We start from the raw sequence: 20,031 nt of genomic DNA on the forward strand, positions 1-20,031 counted from the left end.
GGTATTATCCAATGTTGTCTAAATCCAAACATAAATATAACACAAACATGCACATTATCCCAGATCTCACCACCTGTTATTCTTGATCCCCTAAATCTGGCATACCCAGAGGGGCAGGGCAAGACAAAATTCTGTTGTCCCTAAACAGAGCTCTGTTTTTCACTGTCCACTTGAAACTTTAAAGCAGGCTTAATGTTTTATTTCTTAACCCACTCATATTACTCAGTACTAATAAACTGCTAATCTTATTTGATTCCTAATGGAAAGGTGCTGAAGATGAGAATGTCCAGTGCAAATCAGCTGGTTGGTGTAAAATATGCCTATACAAACATATGGAGATTTATCTCTAAAACTATTTTTCCCTTTGTTATTTTGAACCAAATCAGTGTGAATACTGAAATCCAATCTGGAATGGTTATGGACCTGAGCCTCAAAAGCAGTAACTGAACACACCCTCCCCGCATGTCACCTGTTCTCCTTGGCCCTCCAGGGAATGACGGTATCTGTCTCTTAAACTTTCAACAGGTCTTACTGCTGACGATTGAAAGATGCCCAATCAGAACAGTTGTCCCATCAACTTTAGGAGGGAAATTCAACATTAATATCAAGAACTTTTGTTTACTTTTTCCAAAGTTGCAGTATTTTTCAGCCCATTCCCACAATACCTACCAAAAAAAAAAAAAAATGATGACAACCAGAAAGAAAAACAAATTTGCTAATTTTACCTCAGACTTTACTTCTCGTCCTTGTCCATCTCCATTTTTTCCCAAGAGGTTGCTTATCTTCAATTTTAGGTCATTTCATTTTGCTCTTGACAAGGTTTGCACTAGAAATTATCATGTTGTTTTAGAAGAGTGTCTCTAACTAATATTGAAAAAATTCTGCACATAATCATAAAGAAAATATCTAGACTTAAAGACATTTCTGCAAGATTCCTCAGAAACTTTGCTAGTTAGTGACTAAGGCAGCCTAATCACAAGTATCAAATAAGCCAGGGCTCACTGAATCAGGTGCAGAAGAGAAATAGCATGGTTGTGAGTTTGATATAGAGAACACTTAGTAAATGAAATAAGAATTGCACACCTGTCAGCATCTAACCAGGAACATTGCAGTGCAAAAAATTTTCAACCCAGTGTCGTCAGCTAAAATGGATTGGCTTTGGTTGTCAGTGGACCACATGCAAATACCAAATGAAAGAACAAGACCTAAGGTCTGATTCCCATCCCATGAGGTATTGGAAGATCTGTTAATCTGAGAGGAAAATTATTTGGCTGGGCCATAAAATAGTATGCTTATCTGTCAGTGTGGTCATGTTTTTATTGAGGAAATAGATTATCCAGAAATGTGTACTGTTTATAGTTCTATCAGATCAAAGAGTTGTTTCTAACTCACATAACTTCTTTCTTGTCAAATATGCAGCCCCAGCAGTCTTCTTCAAAAATATGGCTCAAGTCCTGAAGCTCAGGTTCTTCATTCATTCATTCATTCATTTATTCATCAGACAATGACTGAAAACCAGTGATGTGTGAAGACATATTAAAATTTGATTATATAAACAGAAAATCAAATAAATGAGCTGGCTGAGGATATAGGCACAAAAGCAGATAATTATTAGTTTGAACTATATGAAATTGCCATTTTTATGTCAAAAATGATTAATATTGGCAATTTCATATGGTACAACCATTTTAATGCAATTTGTTAAACTCAGTGACAGAAATATGTATAGGGTTTTCATTGTTTGTTTGTGTTTCACATTAGAAAAGGATATTGGAGCTGGAGATTATGGATTGGAGAATGGGGACAAGCCTATCTGGGTAGGTTTGCTAGAGGACACCTGGTTACAATAGAAGAAGATGTGAATTCTTCTCTATTCTTCTCCTGAGAGAACCTTCTGGAGCAGCATGCCTTTAGAAAATTATCCTGAAGTGGCCTTAGTTATTTAATCAGGAAAGTTGTTCAAAAAAAGAACATTAGGACAAAAGTGCTGATGTCCTAGGGTACTGATACAGAAGCCATCACATATCTAATTGACCTTTTGGTTTCTTGCTCTTACTGACCTGGAGTGTTCCACACCCTTTATTCACTTACCTCCCACCTTAATTCCTGGAGATGGTTCACTGATCAGCAATCTCTGCAATAAGTGGTAAAGACCTTAGGTACCTTATGATTCACGGTCATATGTGAGGAGCTTTTGGAAATAGTCCTTACACCTACTGTCTGGATTCTAAGCCCTGATTTTTTTTTTAAATTAATGTTTATTTATTTATTTTGAGAGAGAGAGAGAGAGAGAGAGAGAGAGAGAGAGAGAGAAAGCATGTGCGTGAGCAGGGGAGGGGCAGGGAGAGAGGGAGAAAGGGAGAAAGGGGCAGGGAGAGAGGGAGAAAGGGAGAGAGAGAATCCCAAGCAGGCTCTGATAGCACACAGCCTGATGTGGGGGTTTGAGTTCTCAAACCTTGAGATGATGACCTGAGCTGAAATCAAGAGTCAGAGGCTTAACTGACTAAGCCACCGGGTGCCCCAAACCCTGATTTGTTGATTCAAGGTTGATGACTCCAAGCCTATAAATGCTGACTTTGGCTGGGTTTAATATTGGCCTCACCCTTGCAAAATCTTTTGGTTTTCATTTCCTGACTTTCAAAACCTCCACTCTTAATTCAACTGGTGCTTGCCATATATTAAGCAGGTCTCATTCTCTGGTTCTGCTTTCTATTCTGAGCAAGCAGTCCCAAGTTCTGAGAAAAGCCATTTTGAAGATCTAACACAAGAGCACAGGGGACAAGAGCATATTGAGTTAGACTCCAGTAAACTTGCAGCGATTCAGGGTTCTCTTAAAAGTTCATTGAAAGTGTGTTACCACATCACTGTCTGGGAAGCTCTTGATGGTTCAGGCTGCCAATGGTTTCACTTTACACTCTGTGGCTTACCACACAGACATTTATGGAGGAGAAGAACACGCTTTCAGCCTAATAATTCATTAGAACTGGATAATGTGTGGCTCATGAAGATAAAAGGTTGTATACATACACATGTTTCTGGATATGCATTGCCATGAATGATGAGAAAGAAAACATGACAAGAGAAATTATATCCTTCACGAACACTCTAGAATGCTCTCTGCATCACAGAGAGTTTGGGCTTATTGGACTTAATGCCTCTTAAGGTTTCATCCAATTCTATGATCCCATGACTTGCAAAACACCCTAGATGTGAAATAGGATGCTTTGTTACCTAACGTCACTAAGGTAATATTACTGTATGTTCTATGAAGAATGTGCTGCATTCCTGGGGACATTTCAAATCATGTACTACCCCAAGCTTTTAATCATTCCAGGAAAGGCCTGTTGACCCATTGATAAGATCAGAGTGTGTGTAGAAGGTGGTTTAGAGCCTTAGACCGCCACGTCTAGATGATGACGTGCTTTGAGACACAGTTGGAGATGTCATTTGTGGCCATCCCACTTCTATTTTTTTCCCGCTATCAAGGAATAGTCACTTTCTGCATGGGCAAACACAGTTTGATGCTTCATTCTTACCTTTTTAGTAAAGTCTACCAGGAACTTGTTTTCTATGATGACAAGATGCATCCCAAATTACTCTAAAGATGATATTGATTTTCTTACAAATAATAAGTCCAGCCGCAGGAGAACCATAAAACTTCAAGCTGTTGCTTCAGTGAGTGTTACCATGTAATGTCAGTAGCTTTGGTTTTTATTTAATTTTGTGATTAAAGTTTTTATTGATTTCCCTGCAGGGTAGAATATATCAATACCTTTGGTTTCAAAGGAGCATTCAGTAACAAGAAAACATAAAAGGACTCAAGTACAGAAAACCGTGCAATATTTTAAAATTTAAGAAACTGCCACTATGAATCCCCAAGGTATATCTTTGGAAATAACTTTGGATGGGGCCACTCAGCCTTGTATGTTAGCTAATCCCTCCAGTAGCAGCTGGTTCATAGGCCTATGAAGTTTAGTTGAGAAATGCTTAGCTAGCAGTATTAAGAGCTAATAATATTTTGCCAGAAGCGGATGCACCAGCAAGTGAATCACACTCCACGTTATCATAAATCATATGTGTTTCTTTCTCTTCACCAGAGAAGGAGTAGCCTAATATTGCCCAATCAATGGAGGCCTGTGGGAAGCCTTGTGTGCTTTTAAGAGATTGTTCTTTTCAGAGGTATTGCATCATTGAGAAACACCGTCAATGCTAAGACTGAATTTCTGACTCAGAATGGACGCCACAATGATTCTAGAGCATCTACGAAACTATACAGGAAATGTGTGGTTTCCTTTAGAGTTAGAAAGGGGGCGTGCCTGGGTGGTTCAGTTGGTTAAGCATCCAACTTCAGCTCAGGACATGCTCTCGCAGTTTGTGAGTTCGAACCCTGTGTTGGGCTCTGTGCTGACAGCTCAGAGCTTGCAGCCTGCTTCAGATTTTGGGTCTTCCTCTCTCTCTGCCCCTCCCTTGCTTGCACTCTCTGTCTCTCTCTCAAAAATAAACATTAGGGGCGCCTGGGTGGCTCCGTCGGTTAAGCGTCCGACTTTGGCTCAGGTCACGATCTTGCGGTCCGTGAGTTCGAGCCCCGCATCGGGCTCTGGGCTGATGGCTCAGAGCCTGGAGTGTGTTTCTGATTCTGTGTCTCCCTCTCTCTCTGCCCCTCCCCCATTCATGCTCTGTCTCTCTCTGTCTCAAAAATAAATAAACGTTAAAAAAAATTAAAGAAAAACATTAAAACATTTTAAAAAATTTAAAGTTAGAAAGGGTCATGCTACTCTCAAAGTCACCCAATTTTGTGTGTTATCCTCTTCTCCCTTTCATACTCAGGAATCCCACAGGTTGTCTTCCCTTTTGTGGGATGGACATGGGGGACATTCCCTTATGTCTGAACTACTTACTATCACACAGATGGACTGGTTATATATCCTTAACACTTACAGTTAAAATTAGGGTTTCACAAGTGACATTTTACCTGATCCTTCTGATGGCTCCAATGGGGCAGGATTTTCCCATCCTCATTCCACTTACAAGGAAACTAAAGATTCCAAGGGATGCTAAAGGTGTGTTTCATGACTGTAGGTAGCAGATGACAGAGCTAAAGATTAAACCTAGGTCTCTTGTCTACTGACACTTCCACCCACCCTACCGCACTGAAGTCACATGAATCAACTAGCCTTCTTAACTTATTGGCCTTGGCAGATTCATTTGGCTGTTTGTTTGTCTTTCTGTCTGAGTTGACTGCTTGTTCTGGTGTGGGAGAACCGTGAGGGTCTGGTCACCCACCAGTCTGCCTTGCACACTAGTCCACATGTAGTCTTCTTTCTAGTAACTGGGTGTGGGGGGGTGGTCTATTTCTTAGAGCAGAGCATCTTCTAGCAGAGAAGCAGGGCATCCTTCAGTGCTGGAGAAATTGAAATGAGGACAAAAACACCAGCCAGGCAGATTTTGCATTCTCACCGGTCGTTTGCAATCAGAAAGACACAGCAGTTTTGACTCCCTTCTCCTTCCTCCTTAAAAATGCATTCCCTTTGGTTGAAATCCCAACCTGTTTTTAAAAGAATAAAGCAGAATGATCTCTGTAGCACACAATCCCAAAAAATATAATTGAGTGTACTGCAGCTGGGGAGAGAGTTAGATGGCTGTTCATCAATAAAAACAATATTAAAAAAGAGTCCCTGTCCTCTGGCTTCACCATAGTCACCTCATCTTTGCTGTTCATCCTGCTTCATCAAAGAGAAAAAAAAAACACCTCAGTTTAAGTCAAAGAATAAGGAAGAAATTCATGCTGGATTCTCACTACTAGAAAGTAAATCCATATTCACATTTGATCTTTCATTTGTTCATTTGAACATGCATGCAACCAGGAGAAGGTCCATGGTGAGGAGAGCAGCCCCGAAGAGCTTCATGGAATCAACTCCAAGAACACAGCTCACCACATCCAGCCCCCTCATGCATGGGAAGGCATTACCTGATGGTCTTAAGAGACAGGCCAAAAGATAAACAGAAGAGAGGTGACAAAACATGTTTTCCCACTATGTCGGACTGAAGGATCTATATTAATGACTTTTTGGATTAAGATATTGCTGATACTAAAGTGAAATGTTCAATGGTAGGGCTATTCCCTAAGGCCACTCTTGCGCATCAACTCTAAATGAATGCTTGTTGAGTTCACTATTCCTGCTTTTTTTTCCCACAAAGTCTCTGAGGAATTACACTTAAGGAAGGTGAAGGTGAAATGGTCTGAAGGTTTTGCCTTCCCTCAGGGGTCCTTAACTATCTGGAGGGAAGGGAATGTGGGAAGGGAGATGCCAAAAAGGAGCAAGGGAAGGGGGAGAGGGACACTATGGAAAGGATTTACAATTTATCTCCCACAAACCGTTAGGTGGGTAAACTCGGATTTCCCTAACTGGGCCTCGCTGGTCCTGTTTCTTGTCGCTGTTGTTAAAATCAGCACTGCGAGAATCCTTAGGCTTTTTTTTTTCAAAATACCCTAAGAATAGGCCAAAGAAAAGGGCAGAGAGTGGTGTTGCTGGGACAACGCCAAGACAAAGAAACTTTTAGATTTCTGGGGACAAGAGGCCATGTGAAAGGAATTTTCCCTTTCACACACACACACACACGCACGCACACACACACACACACACACACACATTCACATACACTAAAATTCAACAGAGGATGTATACGTGCATGTGGCTGGCAGAAGTTTGATTAATTAGCTAGCAGCATCAGCTTTAAATTAAAATAATTCAAAATGTAGAAGGAGAAAATATGGAATGGGATGCAATCTTTTTTTTTTTTAATGGGCCACAATCTTAAAATGAGCACATGAACAATAAATGGGGAATTTAGAGACAGAGCCATTTCGAAAAGTGAATCCAGACCATCTGGAGCTGAGGACTAGAAGACTCAACGAAGCTGCAAGCATATGGGACGCTGTTTCCTCTTGTGGATGGGGGCATGAAAGGTGTGGTGGGAGGCAGGAGCAAGGGGTGGAAGCCAACCCATCAACAGGTCTGGCAGCAGGGCCAGATGGCCTCCTACCCGAGGGCTTGGTTCCCGTGACAGTGCGTGGGGTGGGAGGGGAGCCCACGGTCTCCCTGAAGACAATAAGGAGAAACAGACCCTGGGGCTGCTGGCTCCCCAGCCCGCTTCTGGCCTGCAGATCAGATGCCAAGGCTCCCTGGACAGGAAATGAGTGAGACTCTACGGAGATCGGTTCAAGGACTCAGAGGAAACCATTGACCCTGGCAACAATAGGAAGAAGGGAGAGCAGGGGGGTGTAGAGGAAGAAGTTTGTTTGCTTAATGTTGATCTATTAAAGGTCAGTGATATATGTTTGCAAAAGTCTTCGGGCTGCGCACATCGAACACCAGAGGCCTGGGGAGACTGAGTTCCCGGTGCACGGCCCGGGGGATATGGGATTGTTTAGAGCTGAAAGAACAACCATGATCCCTGCCACTCAAGGGTACCCTTGCCTCCCCACTCGCCTTGGCAGCCTCCCCCCCAAGTAAGACCAAATGCTTGGCATTGTTTTGTAAGTCAGATCCAATTTATTATTTCTTTTTTTTTTTAATTTTTTTTCAACGTTTATTTATTTTTGGGACAGAGAGAGACACAGCATGAACGGGGGAGGGGCAGAGAGAGAGGGAGACACAGAATCAGATACAGGCTCCAGGCTCTGAGCCATCAGCCCAGAGCCCGACGCGGGGCTCGAACTCACGGACCGCGAGATAGTGACCTGGCTGAAGTCCGACGCTCAACCGACTGCGCCACCCAGGCACCCCTCCAATTTATTATTTCTTAGCTCAGTCCAGACAGCAAGAACTTGAGGCCCCATGCTTCATAAAACTCATCAAATGATGCCTTGGACAAGTTACCTCAGTGCCCTCATCTGTAAATTGGATACAACTAGTTTGTGGAGTATTTTAAAAACTTAGCCTTTTACCCAACACTTAATAACTTCTGAAAAAGTGGTAGCCATTCTATATTAGGAGTATTGCTACTTATCCAGTCATTTCCATTTGTCATAGTCACAAATAATACTTTAATAAGTATCTTTATATTGAAATCTTCACCTGAATGTTTTGATTATTGCTCTGGTGTAAGTTTCTGAAAGCGGGTAAACTGAATAAAAAAAATAAACTCTTTGCAGGTGTTGGATAACATTGCCAGATGATTTCCTATCATGACTGTGCCCACATCTTTCTCCACCTTCCTTGCGTGGGAACACAGGTAGAATAGCCTTGATGATCCTGGGTTGAGCCACTGAAAGCCATTCCATTGGCATATATTTATTGTGTGCTGTTCTGGGCACTTGAGATTTAGTCACAAACAACAACAAAAAGAATTTCCTGTCCTCCAGACACTCAGATCTTGTGGGAAGACAGGGAAAGTAAATAAATATAGAGTAGACTGTTATGCAGGGATGGATACGTTCTATGAAGAAAGTAAAGCAGGGTAGGGAGCTGGTGGGGTGATGCTATTTCAGTGGAGGTGCTATCTAAATAGTTTAGGTAGACAACATCTAAGTCCAGAACAGAGAGAAATGAAGCCTTGTGAGGATCCAAGGAAATAGCATTCCAGACAGCTGGGAGAGCAGGTACAAGGGCCAGGAGGTTGGTGTTGCTCCACAGTTTCAAGGGCTGGTGGGAAAGCTGTAAATAGAGCAGCAAGAAGGAGAAAGAGATGAGTAGGTGCTTGGAGTGGCCGCCAGTCAGCAGGAGGTGATGGAGGGTTGTTCTTAGTGGGAAACCAAGGGTAGGAAGTCCAGAGAAGCTACTCCATGCTTCTCAAGATTTATCATCATCACTCAGGCTGCTGTATGCATCTCAGATGAGACAGTAGGGTGGCAAGTATGGAAGCAAAACCAGTTAGAAGGCCATGTACTAGTTGCTAATTTGATAGACAAGAAACATATTTCTCCTTTTAATCTGTGTTCTTGATTACTTGTGAGGCTGCCTTTTCCATGTACTTATTAAGCATTTGCATGAATTCTTCTTTGAACAGTGAACTGAATTTAGCCTTTCCCCAGGACCACCCCTGCTCTGCCTTCAGTGGGATGGAGACCTTTCAGCTCCTACCCTAGAGAGGGACTTAAAAGGCAGTGCCTAGAAAGTTCCAGCCAGTTTCTAGTCTATGTGGTCTCCATCTTGGAGGCATTTGGGGGAGTTCTGTGGCTCTGTTTCTGGCTTTTCTCACCAATTTTTAACAGCCTGTTTAAAATATGTGCTTTATTAAGCTGTGATTGTGCAAATTGGGGGATGGGGTGGCTTTGGATGTATTAAAGCTGAAAATTCAGGCTGGATAAATATTACATTGGATTTACTCTTTTATTATGCTTTGACTCATTCTGTGAATGTTTTTTCAAGAAGTGCTGGCATCTCAGGAATGGAGAATCATTCAGCATCATGCTCTTTAAATGCAAAAAAAAAAAAAAAAACCACTAGATAAATGGAATCTTTAAAATAACTAAAGGAAAGTGTGCATTTGTTATGCAACATCACACAATTGTTCCATTGGCACACCTTCCTAATGGCTTCTTTATGCAAACGTTATCGCCTTGTGCCATTTTCTACGTCTGCTGTTTCCGGTACATTTATTTCAATGAAGACTGCTAAAAACCTTGAAAGGAATTGGGGAGCCTGGCCCTTTGCTTCATGCGTCAGGATGTGCATTTACAGGACGAACTCGCTTCAACTACCACGGATGAAATCGGAAAGGGGCAGTCTCCTTGCTTAAAGTTTGGAATCTATGCCTGCAGAAATGCCGAGCACATGCAATCGATTTCGATCTTTCAAATATTTACAAAGATCATTAATTAAATGCACAGAACCAGCGCTTACATTGAATCTGGCCTTGGAAGGAGCTTAACTTCAGGTCTTTATAGATTCAGTAAATTTGTAGGGAATAAGAATGTTGTACTGGCGGAAGACGAACACCTTTCCCAATCTGAACTCTTGTTTTCTGTTTCCTTTGTGATGTAGAGCTTCACTAAGGCACACGGACTTGATTAGAGGTGTCTTTCTGGGATGCCTCATCTTTGTGCACATTTTGTTTGGAGTTCACTCAGAACTGCCTAATAAAGCCCTGCATATTACAGACCTTTTGCTTTTATTCACGTGTTTCACTCTCTTCACTGATGTCTGATGCAGGCAAAGCTGATAGCATTTGAGAGGTTGACTGTGGTACTTGGCAGTTCTAACATGTCCTTTGTTCCCAATCTACATTAAGATACAGCCACTGGGAACACCTGGAGAGAAAAGACAGGCCACTGTACCTGAACGTGCTCTGGGTCTGAGTCTCTGCTATGAAACCCAAACACATAGAAAGTCAACCCATTATCACTGATGCACAGGACCTAATTGCTTTAGTGCAGAGGTTCTAAAACTTTTTTGCATTCTTGACACCATTTGTTTTGTCTGAGCAACATATTCCCATTAATAGCATCCTGCGCTTCTGGGAGGCAGTGTAACAGAGCGGTGAGGAGGCAGGTTCCTGTCAGCCATAGATGAAAATGCAGGGAACTATTCAGACCATTCGAATCCTACTCAAATGCTCACTGTCCTATAAACAGTATTCGTGCAAATCACTAAGAAATATTATATATCTTTATATTATATATTCTTAGGATAAATTATATACCCTTATATATTTATATTATTATAAAATTTCAAATTTATTTATATTTTATCTATCATTTAAAAATTTTAGAATATAAAGGAAATAGTAGCCAATTTGGAAAAGTTAATTAAAGTTTATTAATTGCATATGCTTCTTTGTCACAGTTGTCTTTATTAGGTTGCTTAGATAAGGTAACCTTTGTCAGTGAATGAAAACCCTCTAACTTTCCCTATACAAGGTGAATCTTCTCACATTCTAAAATTCTTGTATAATGCAAATTGTTTCCATTAATTACATCTTTAATGGAGGTACACCCTCTTAAGCAATAAATTGATTTTCAAAGTGGAATGATAAACAGATTTTATTTCTGAATTCAGTAAGAGAATTTTCTGGCTTGATGTCAGTGGATTTTCATTTCTAGTGAGGCCCTTATGCTTAGAATAATGGTTTTGAGCAAGCATGGAAGGAGTTTATAAGAATGCTCCCTGCTGGTAATGAATGTTGTAACTTTTTTAAATTTAGAAAGGCACAGACAGTATCATTCTAAACCAGGAACTGGCAAACTATGCCCCCAGGCCAAATTTGGCCCACCACCTGTTTTTGTAAATAAAGTTTTATTGGCGCACAGCCACGCCCTTTCATTTACATAACCCTATGGCCTGTAAAAGCTAAAATATTTGCCAGCTAGTCCCTTAGGGAAAACATTTGCTGACACCCAAACTAAATGATACTGGGTAAAATAGGACCAACATTAACCAAACAGTTGAATAAACAAGTCACATTCATCTTGGGACTTGGAATGGAAAGTAGTTTAAAAAAATTCTGGTCTCCATAACATTCAGATCTTTACTCATCAACTGTTGGACACCCGTTCTCTCTCAAAATCACACAATTCATGGATTTCAAAATATGTGCCTCCCTTGGTCAGTCGTGAGTGCTCTGTCTCATTTCCCTTAAGATGTCATGGAGAGAGCTCTGCAGGCTATGGGTGTGCACTACCCACTAAACCCCAGTGTGTGGGGGTAGGGGCATTTCACCAGGTATGAAGACCAGGTACTAGGTTCTCTGACAAAGGTGGAAGCATGAAGTCTTTCTTACTTCTAAATTCAAATCTAAATTATCTTCCAATATGTTACCTTGTATGTTTTCTGGAAACTGGTACCTTCATCCATAAAACTGTTTCTATTTTGTGAAATTGGAAGAAACCTTTAAATTTAAAGTATTATTTAGCCAATAGAGCCAGGAGTTCAGTGTGCCAAGGGAATAATCTCTCTGGATTAAAATCAACCTTGATAGACAATGAGATAAGGTTGGCACTGTGAAAGGTAGTGGAGTTGGAACAAAAGCCAGGAGACAGGTTCTCTTCCGCGGGCTTCATCACTAGTTATCTGTGTGACTGGGGGCAGGTCACTTTGAATCTCCATTTGTTTATCTGTAATTATTTTTCATCTGGAATAGCAATGTCTATTTTATCTACTTCACTCTGATTGTTGTGAGGATAAAATGAGATAGCAATCATAATTTTTTGTGTAATGACCTGAACGAGCCTGGGATTTAGTTCAGGAACTAACCATGTGTGGTTTGAGGAACCACACCAGGAAGGCTTCTTTGATGTTAATTTAGGCAGATTTAAGATATTGGACATTCTGGAACATTCAGAGTCTTATGTGGAAGAGGAATAATTTGGGATAGACTGTACAAAGAGCTGGGAAGTTAACCAAGATGCAGGCTCGGTCCCCTAGGGAAGTCAGATGATCTCATGCCGACTGAACACAGGCCTTTTCCAGTGGGTCAGTATTGAGGGGTCTGGAACAGAAAAGACTCAGCTTTCTTGCAAGGGGACTCTAGTCAGCAGCAGGTGCTATGGAGTAGAGAGCTCTACCTTTTGAGAGAGGATGTGGGTAAGTATCAGACTAAAGTGAAGCAAAGAATTCTTAGACTCCAAAGACTGGGCAGAAAGAAGGACGATTCAGCATGGTGGGAAGTAGGGAACGGGAAAATATGCAGTTTTTGAGTCACCTTGGTGTCTGGGACTGTATAACAACAAAACCAATTCCAAATCCCATCTTGTGGTGACCTGAGGCTGCGGACATATTCTTGCTTTGATTGAAGTGGCCAGAGTTGTCTTGTTTGAGAGGCCCAAGTAGAAAGCTCTTCACTCAAATACAGTTCCCTCACTGACTGACCTTCAGGTGGATATTTCCAATTTTTCTTTTTTTATCAGGAACATTTGAATGTTTCTGAAAGCTTCTCAATAAAAGATAAATCATCTGGGAGATAGCACACTAAACCATTAATAACCTTTCTTCCTTTAATGTGAATTTACTTCATTGGGTTATCTGCTTCCACCATGACAGCCCTGAGGAAATGAAACAGAGAATAGAGAATTTATAAAACACTAATCACAAACTTCACCTATCTGCATTCTCTGACTAGTCCTTGAGAGAAAGTCTGCCAGGAAAAGATGTGTGGGTTGTGTACTACCACAATAGTAGAGAGTAATGCTTCCTACAGACCACAGCACAGAGAAAGGTGCTTCCCCTAGTGGTGGATAATTGCAACTGCCCTGCCTGGAGGAGACATCCTATTGTTCTATGCCATGAGGCATCCTAAATTCTTGAAAATATGAACAAAGCACAGGCCCAATAGTTCAGGTCCACTGGTTTCCAGACTGCAAGGTCAGAAGAATGTGGAGGAATTCTGCTTTTTACAGAGTTGGGGTCCCTTTGCAGTGGGCTGGAAGGTATGAAAGGGGTACTCTGTCCTCTGCAGCTTGGAGTTCAAGAGGAAAAGAGGCCCAAGCTGACAGAAGGTCAGAGCAGTCAAGAAGCAGCCAACCACCTTCAAAGACTGTCTTATTTTCAATGAAAGTTTCCAAGTGATAATAACATCTCTCAGTATTGAGACTTTGAGAATGAATTTGCAGCTCCCCAGTGATAGATAAAACACCATCAGAAAGTGTGACAGTCCCCTGCACATCCAGCTCAGTCAGAAGGAAATGGATCACACTCAAGGAAAAGAAAAATCGCAAAGCAGGCATCCCAGAACGTATTGCAATCATAACCCAGGAAAACCCTCAACCAAATTTTTCTTATCTGCAAACAATGTGCTTGGCTAATTTTCTGCTGACAGTTTGCCTGTACTAAATGGGCTTCATTAACTCAATTGGAAAAAAATGATTTTGCAATTTGCATAGGGTTTAAGAGTATAATTAATACAATTCATAAAAGGCCAGTGCCACTTTGCAGACATTAGTCCCATAGGGGATTATGAAGTAGTTTTCTTTGAAGAGAGTTCTTATGTCTGCAATTCCAATAGCCAATACTGCCCTGCCTTCTTGGTGAGCCATTCTCATCTGTATGCTCAATAAAACTACACTTGCATTGGCTTTGTCTTCCAGGTTTCTGCCCACCAGTCAGTTCCCTCTCCCTAGTCATCCTGTCTTCCGGGGCAGATGTTGTCATTTGGAGGAAAATAAAAGAATGCTTTCAGGTTAGGGCTCAGGGATGGAGTCAGGAAGATGTGATGTCACCATGCACCTCCCTTTTCATCCAGTTTTCTTGTTGCGTATCCATGTTCTAAGAGGTTAGTTGAGTGCTGAAGGCCTGTGTTTTTATCTCTTACAGGGAACAGTTAACAAGCCTGACCTTTTAAAAATTTAGGTCCAAACAGGGACTACCTGGAATTTAAGGAGGGGAGGAGCAGTTAGGTGGAAAATTCAGGCTTTGAGAATGAAGGGAGAGATGTGGCCCCACAGTGGTTGTCTATAAGTAAGGAGAGGGGTATTTTGTAGTGAAGGAGGGCATTATTGGTGAAAGGCAAACATAAATCTGTCTCTCTATTTTTTTCAGTATGTTGACAATACTCTGTCAAAAATCTCTTTCCTGTCCCTTAAATTTAAGGCAGATGCCATCATTTCCATATATTTTCAGATATTAAGAACCCATTCAGCTGGTCATCACTAGCCATTAGGGAGCCAAAATCACAATGAGATACAACTTTACACCCATTGTTATAGAAAAAAAAAAACTGTTCTGACACTTTTTAATATGGGGAGGAAGAATTTATTGTAAGTGTCAAGACTATTGCAACAGGGGAGAGAGATCTGCTCCATTCCAAACACAGAAAGACAGCTGGGGACATATAGCTATCAAACAGAGTTGTTGGGGGATGATCAATGGATGGGAAATTACTAGGGAGGGGACAACAAAGACAGGGGATTTTGCTACAACTGGACTAGGCAATTCAGGCCAAATAGCCCCTAAGGATGAGGCCCAGTTAAAAAGAAGGCTCAGAGGAGTGGAGTCTGACTGAAATTAGGTCAAGGAGACAGTCTTTGTCACCATTAGGATGACTATTATCCAAAAATGGAAGACAATAGGTGTTGGAGAAGAGGATGAAGAACGCAGAATGTGCATTTAGTAATGTAAAATGGTGCACCCACTGTGGGAAACTGCTTGGCAGTTCCTGAAAAAGTTAAGTGTAGAATTATTAGAATTAGCAATTCTACTCTTAGTTAGGCATTACCCAGAATATTTGAAATCAGGTCCTCAAACACATACTTGTAAAACAGGAGTAACAGCAGCCACAGCAGCATTATTTATCAAAAGGTGAAAATAACCCAAATGTCCACCAAAAGATGAATGGATAAACAAAATGTAGCATATGCATATATTCAGCTTTGAAAAAGAATCAAGTTCTGGTACACGTTCCAAAGTGGATGAGCCTTGAAAACATGCCAACTGAAATAAGCCAAACACAAAAACACAAATATTGTATGATTTCACTCATATCAAGGACCTAGAACAGGCAGATTCATAGGGACAGAAAGTAGAACAGAGGTTACCAGGCCATGGTGCAGGGTGGGCAGGGGGAGGAGAGGAAGAAACAGAGAGTACTTTTTTAATGGGTGCAGAGTTTCAGTTTGGGATATGGAAAATGCTTTGGTGACGGTCGCACAACATTGTGAATGTACTTAATGCCACTGAACTGTGTACACTTTGATTCAAATGATACATTTTATATTATGTAAAGTTTATTACAATTAAAAGTATATAATAATAAAAGCCTATTCAACTTAATGAGCCAACCTCAGCCTCAGTTTAAATCTCGGGCCCCCCATCCCTAGGTTGGATTTGGCAGGAGGCCAGGGGCACGTGGAGTGAGGAAGAACTTCATCTGTTCTTTCCTTGCTCCTCCCATCCTACCCTCTTGAAAAGTTGAAGGTGGAGGGGAAAAGGGCTATCAATATAGGCACAGAGTGCCATGTTTTATAACTGTTAGCACAGTAGTGATGGGGACATGTCTGGATTCTCTCTGGTTCATTGGCTTCCACTTCTGCTGAAATGGAGGTCTCCCCTGTAGGAACTCAGTTTTATTCTCTGTGCTGAAGATCCCAGTTAAGAGGGATGGCTGTGTCTCTCTTCACTTTGTCTCCTCGCCAGCACACTCACCAGTTCTTACTTCCAGCCTAGTCTTCTCTTATTGCCATGGTACTTCCTGTGGAGCTTGAGAACCATTAAGGTTTTCTTTTTTCAAAGGCCTTGGAGAGCGGAAAGCCCATCGACCTGTATTTCCTTCTTAAATCCTTTTCTCAATGTTTCCCAACAAGCCTACTTACTGCCTCTGGAAATCTCCAGATGTTCTGGAGATCTCTGTCTGTTCACCTGCATGTCTAAATGCCTGAGGACCCATGTCAAGCTTTCTCAAGAAATCCCCTAACTCCTCTCCAGTCCCTGGGCAGAAGCAGAGTGGGTTTGAAGTTTAATAGATCAGCAAGCATCCAGTAAAGAAAGAAGATGCCTGTCTCTCTTTCTTGAAGGCAATCTCAATCTCTAAAAAGTCACAAATATGGTTGGATTTTTTAAGACTATGGAGCACTTAATCTTTTTTGACACATACTGGGGGGTTTTATCCTCTAATTCCTATGTAACAGAGAAAAAAAATCCCACTTAGAAGTCTGCTACACGAGGACTCCATTTGATTGCAACTCCCAAAGGTGTTCTGTGTGAAAACAAGAGAGAAATGACCATTAATTGCCAAGAAAAATGTCTTTTTGGCAAAGCCTGTAGTCAGTAGAGGGGACAAAAACATCGTGTGCATTCTAAGTATCTTGGAGAAATTCCTCTTTATTATGCAAGCATGTTTTCATTCCAAACTCACAGTAACCATATGAGTCAGTATTGTTCCATTTAATAGGAGAGGAAACTGAGACTTACATAAATGTACTGAAGATCCAGTTCTGGATGATTTGTTAGACAGCTTCCTTAATGGCTATGTGATGCTGTATCTTATGTTGCTAAAATACACTGGGTCTACAGGATGCAACTAAAGGTGTCTGAACTCTCTACATAAGGACCTTGGTGAGTACTGACCTATGCCCCAAATCAGGAGCATGCATTCCTCAGGGCCTGAAAGTGTCAGGGAGGCTTCTTAAAGATGTCACAGAGTCAGGATCTCTGCAACTAGTGATCTCCATTAATAAAGAGACAAGAAAGTGGTTGTTTAGTTGAGCTGTGATAAGGAGGAAAAGAGTCTTGGAATAAACACTTGAACCTAAGGCTGAAATTATTATTTTTTCTAAAGACTGCCCACAGAGACTGAAGAGAATTTGAATTTTCTCTGCTGGTGAGGATTGGGAAATGAGGTGAAGTACCTGGAAAATTTTGAGAGAGGGGATATTTCAGATACCTTGAGTGAGGCCAGCAATGGCAAACATGGTAGTAACTCTATGGAGTCCTTCCTCCCAAGGCCAAGGAAGAAGGAGGAAGCCACTATTGGTCCCAATGGAGAAGCACACATGACCGCTTTGGCATCTCAGATGACCTGTGCTCTTTTGCATGATGGTCTTTAGAGGGATGCAGACTCCTTTGGGGAGGTTCTTCAGGAGAAGCAGCAAGTTGGGCTAGGCCAAGTCAAGCCCATGAGAAATAAAAACCCTTCCAAGGGATCATCTGTTGGATCAGAATTTCCTGAACTAGAAAGGAAATTTCCTTTGCCTTCTGCCCTGGGAAGAATTTGTTGGGAAAGCAGATACTTGGAGTGTCTTGAGAGTAGGGATGGGGCTGACCATGTGGAGAATCAGTTTTAGGGGGTCTGCTAAAGTTAAATATTTAGTGTCCTTGACCTTCTAAAGAGATTTGAGCCGTTCTTTTCAAATGAGGATCAGAGGCAAACAAGGCTGACAAGTCATATAAAGTGGCAACTAATTTAAGAAACAATAATTACAAGGAACAATGACAGGTCCATCAGAGTAGTACTGAAGTGGTAGGTTGAAAATGTCTTCTGCCCAATATATCCACAAAATTCCCTGGAACTGGTGAGTGTTATCTTATTTGGAAAAGGCTATCTTTGCAGATGTGATTCAGTTAAGGATTTTGAGATGAGGAGATAATCATGGCTTATGTAGATGGGCCTAAATGCCATGAAAAGTATTCTTATAAGAGAGAAGAAGACAGACACACAGACGGGAAGGCAATGTGAAGATGGAGCACAGAGATGCAGTCACAAACAGAGCAATGCCACTGGAGACATGAAGCTAGACGAGACAAGGAACAGATTCTCCCCCAGAGCCTTTGGAGGGAGCATAGCTGTGCCAACACTTCAATTTCAGACTTTTGGCCTCCAGAACTGTAACAGAATAAACTTCAGTTGTCTTAAGCCATTAGTTTGTGGTAATTTGTTACAGCAGCCACACAGGAGACCAACATGGCAGGGCAGCTGGAGTGTGTGGTCAGGGCACCTGACCAAATCCAAGTGGATGAGGGTCAGGGAAAGCTTCCAGACGTCATAATAAGCTTTGAGAGTATTTAAGAGAAAGGAAGGAAAAGAAATCATCTATGCAGGAGTAAAAGTAGGTGTGAAAACCTGGAGTCAAGAGAGAGTATAGTGTGGTCTCCAAAGTGGGGAGAGGGTGGCAGAAGATCACACCATCAGACAGAGGTGTCATGTGGACGAGAATGCAGACTTTGAGGGCAGGGAGTGGAAGAAGTGCGCATAAGCAGGCAGTATGCTGATTAGGCAGAAGTTACATGAGGCTCTCTCTGGAAGCCTCAATTAGAGCAAGTGAAAGAGAAACGTTCAATCTGGTAAGATGATTAGTCTGGAAAACTGGCAGGATTTGGATGGGGAAAAGTTAGAAAAAAGAAAGTGTGAACACTGGTGTCCATTTTCTGGATTCAGAACCAAATTGGTGATGACATTCATGACCAAGATAAGGAAAAAGGGAGAATAATGTTTCCAGTAGAATGGGCATTTCAGAACAAAATTATTGGCTCAGGAAAGGCTTATTTCATGGATAGGCAGTTGAGGCAAAACATCTTTCATGACCTCCAGAATCTCCTTCTTTGGCCCTGACAGTTCCAGTAATTTCCATATTATTTGTTAGTTGGAATCACAACACCAAAATTCATGTTAAAATATAAACACAACTTTTGAAGGAGGCTTGATCTGCCATGACCAGCCTTAAATGCTTCAGTCTGAAATAGATTATCAGCTTGGCCCTGCAGCAAGGGGAGCCCGTGAGAGTGTAAGGAAGACAGTTACTATTTCTGGAGGGAGGACTATATTTCCACACTGGCCTTTACCAGTGAAGACAGGTGAGAACATATTGGGAGGTTGAAGTGGATATCATGAAGGCATGATTAGGGGAGCCCTGAAAAGAAGTGGGGGGTGGGGAGAGGATGAGCTTGAAGGAACACATTGCATTAAAAGTTAAAGCTGCTTTCCTTTTCTACTCTGAGCATGTGCAAATGGATGGGGTCCTGAGCTGGGGATTATCAGTACAGGGATTAGAACAATGGCCACATCCAAAGTCTAAAGTCTTCTCTGGCAAATTGCCCTAACCTGTGATAAGAGGTAAGATAGGTAACAATGCGTGGAGAGTGGGCTTTACCTATGAAGGGTATGAGAATATGCCACCCCAAAATCTGCTACATTGGAATAAGGATTGTGTTGAGTCAAAGGCAATTAAAAAAACAGCAAACTCAGAAAGAGCTCCCTGCCCTCTGCCATCTGCCTTCCCAAAAGTGGGACATAAATATCCCTTTGTGAAGGCTTTCTCCCTCTCCTCTCCCATACCAGAGGAGAAAAAAAAGCAACCATTTCACTAGAGATATAAAGTTAGCACTGAGATGGGTCTAACAAACAAACCCTACAAAAATAATCTTTATCTTATGTTAGTTTCCCTATATGTTTATCTTCCCACAATTTATTGCTCCCAGAAGCCCAAACCCCTTTTCCTTTCTCTTGGCACTTCTCCAAACATTTGTCGCCCTTTGTTAAAATGGTATATAAGCCCCTAGGTAAACCACCACTTTGGTTCTTCCCCCCCACTTTTTTTATGAAGGCTTCCATGCATATAAAATTAAAATATTACCGTCAAATAAGATTTGTATGCCTTTTCTCCTG

This window comes from Herpailurus yagouaroundi, unplaced genomic scaffold (genome assembly GCF_014898765.1).
Source record: "Herpailurus yagouaroundi ecotype Mexico unplaced genomic scaffold, PumYag 203, whole genome shotgun sequence".
NCBI lineage: Eukaryota > Metazoa > Chordata > Mammalia > Carnivora > Felidae > Herpailurus > Herpailurus yagouaroundi.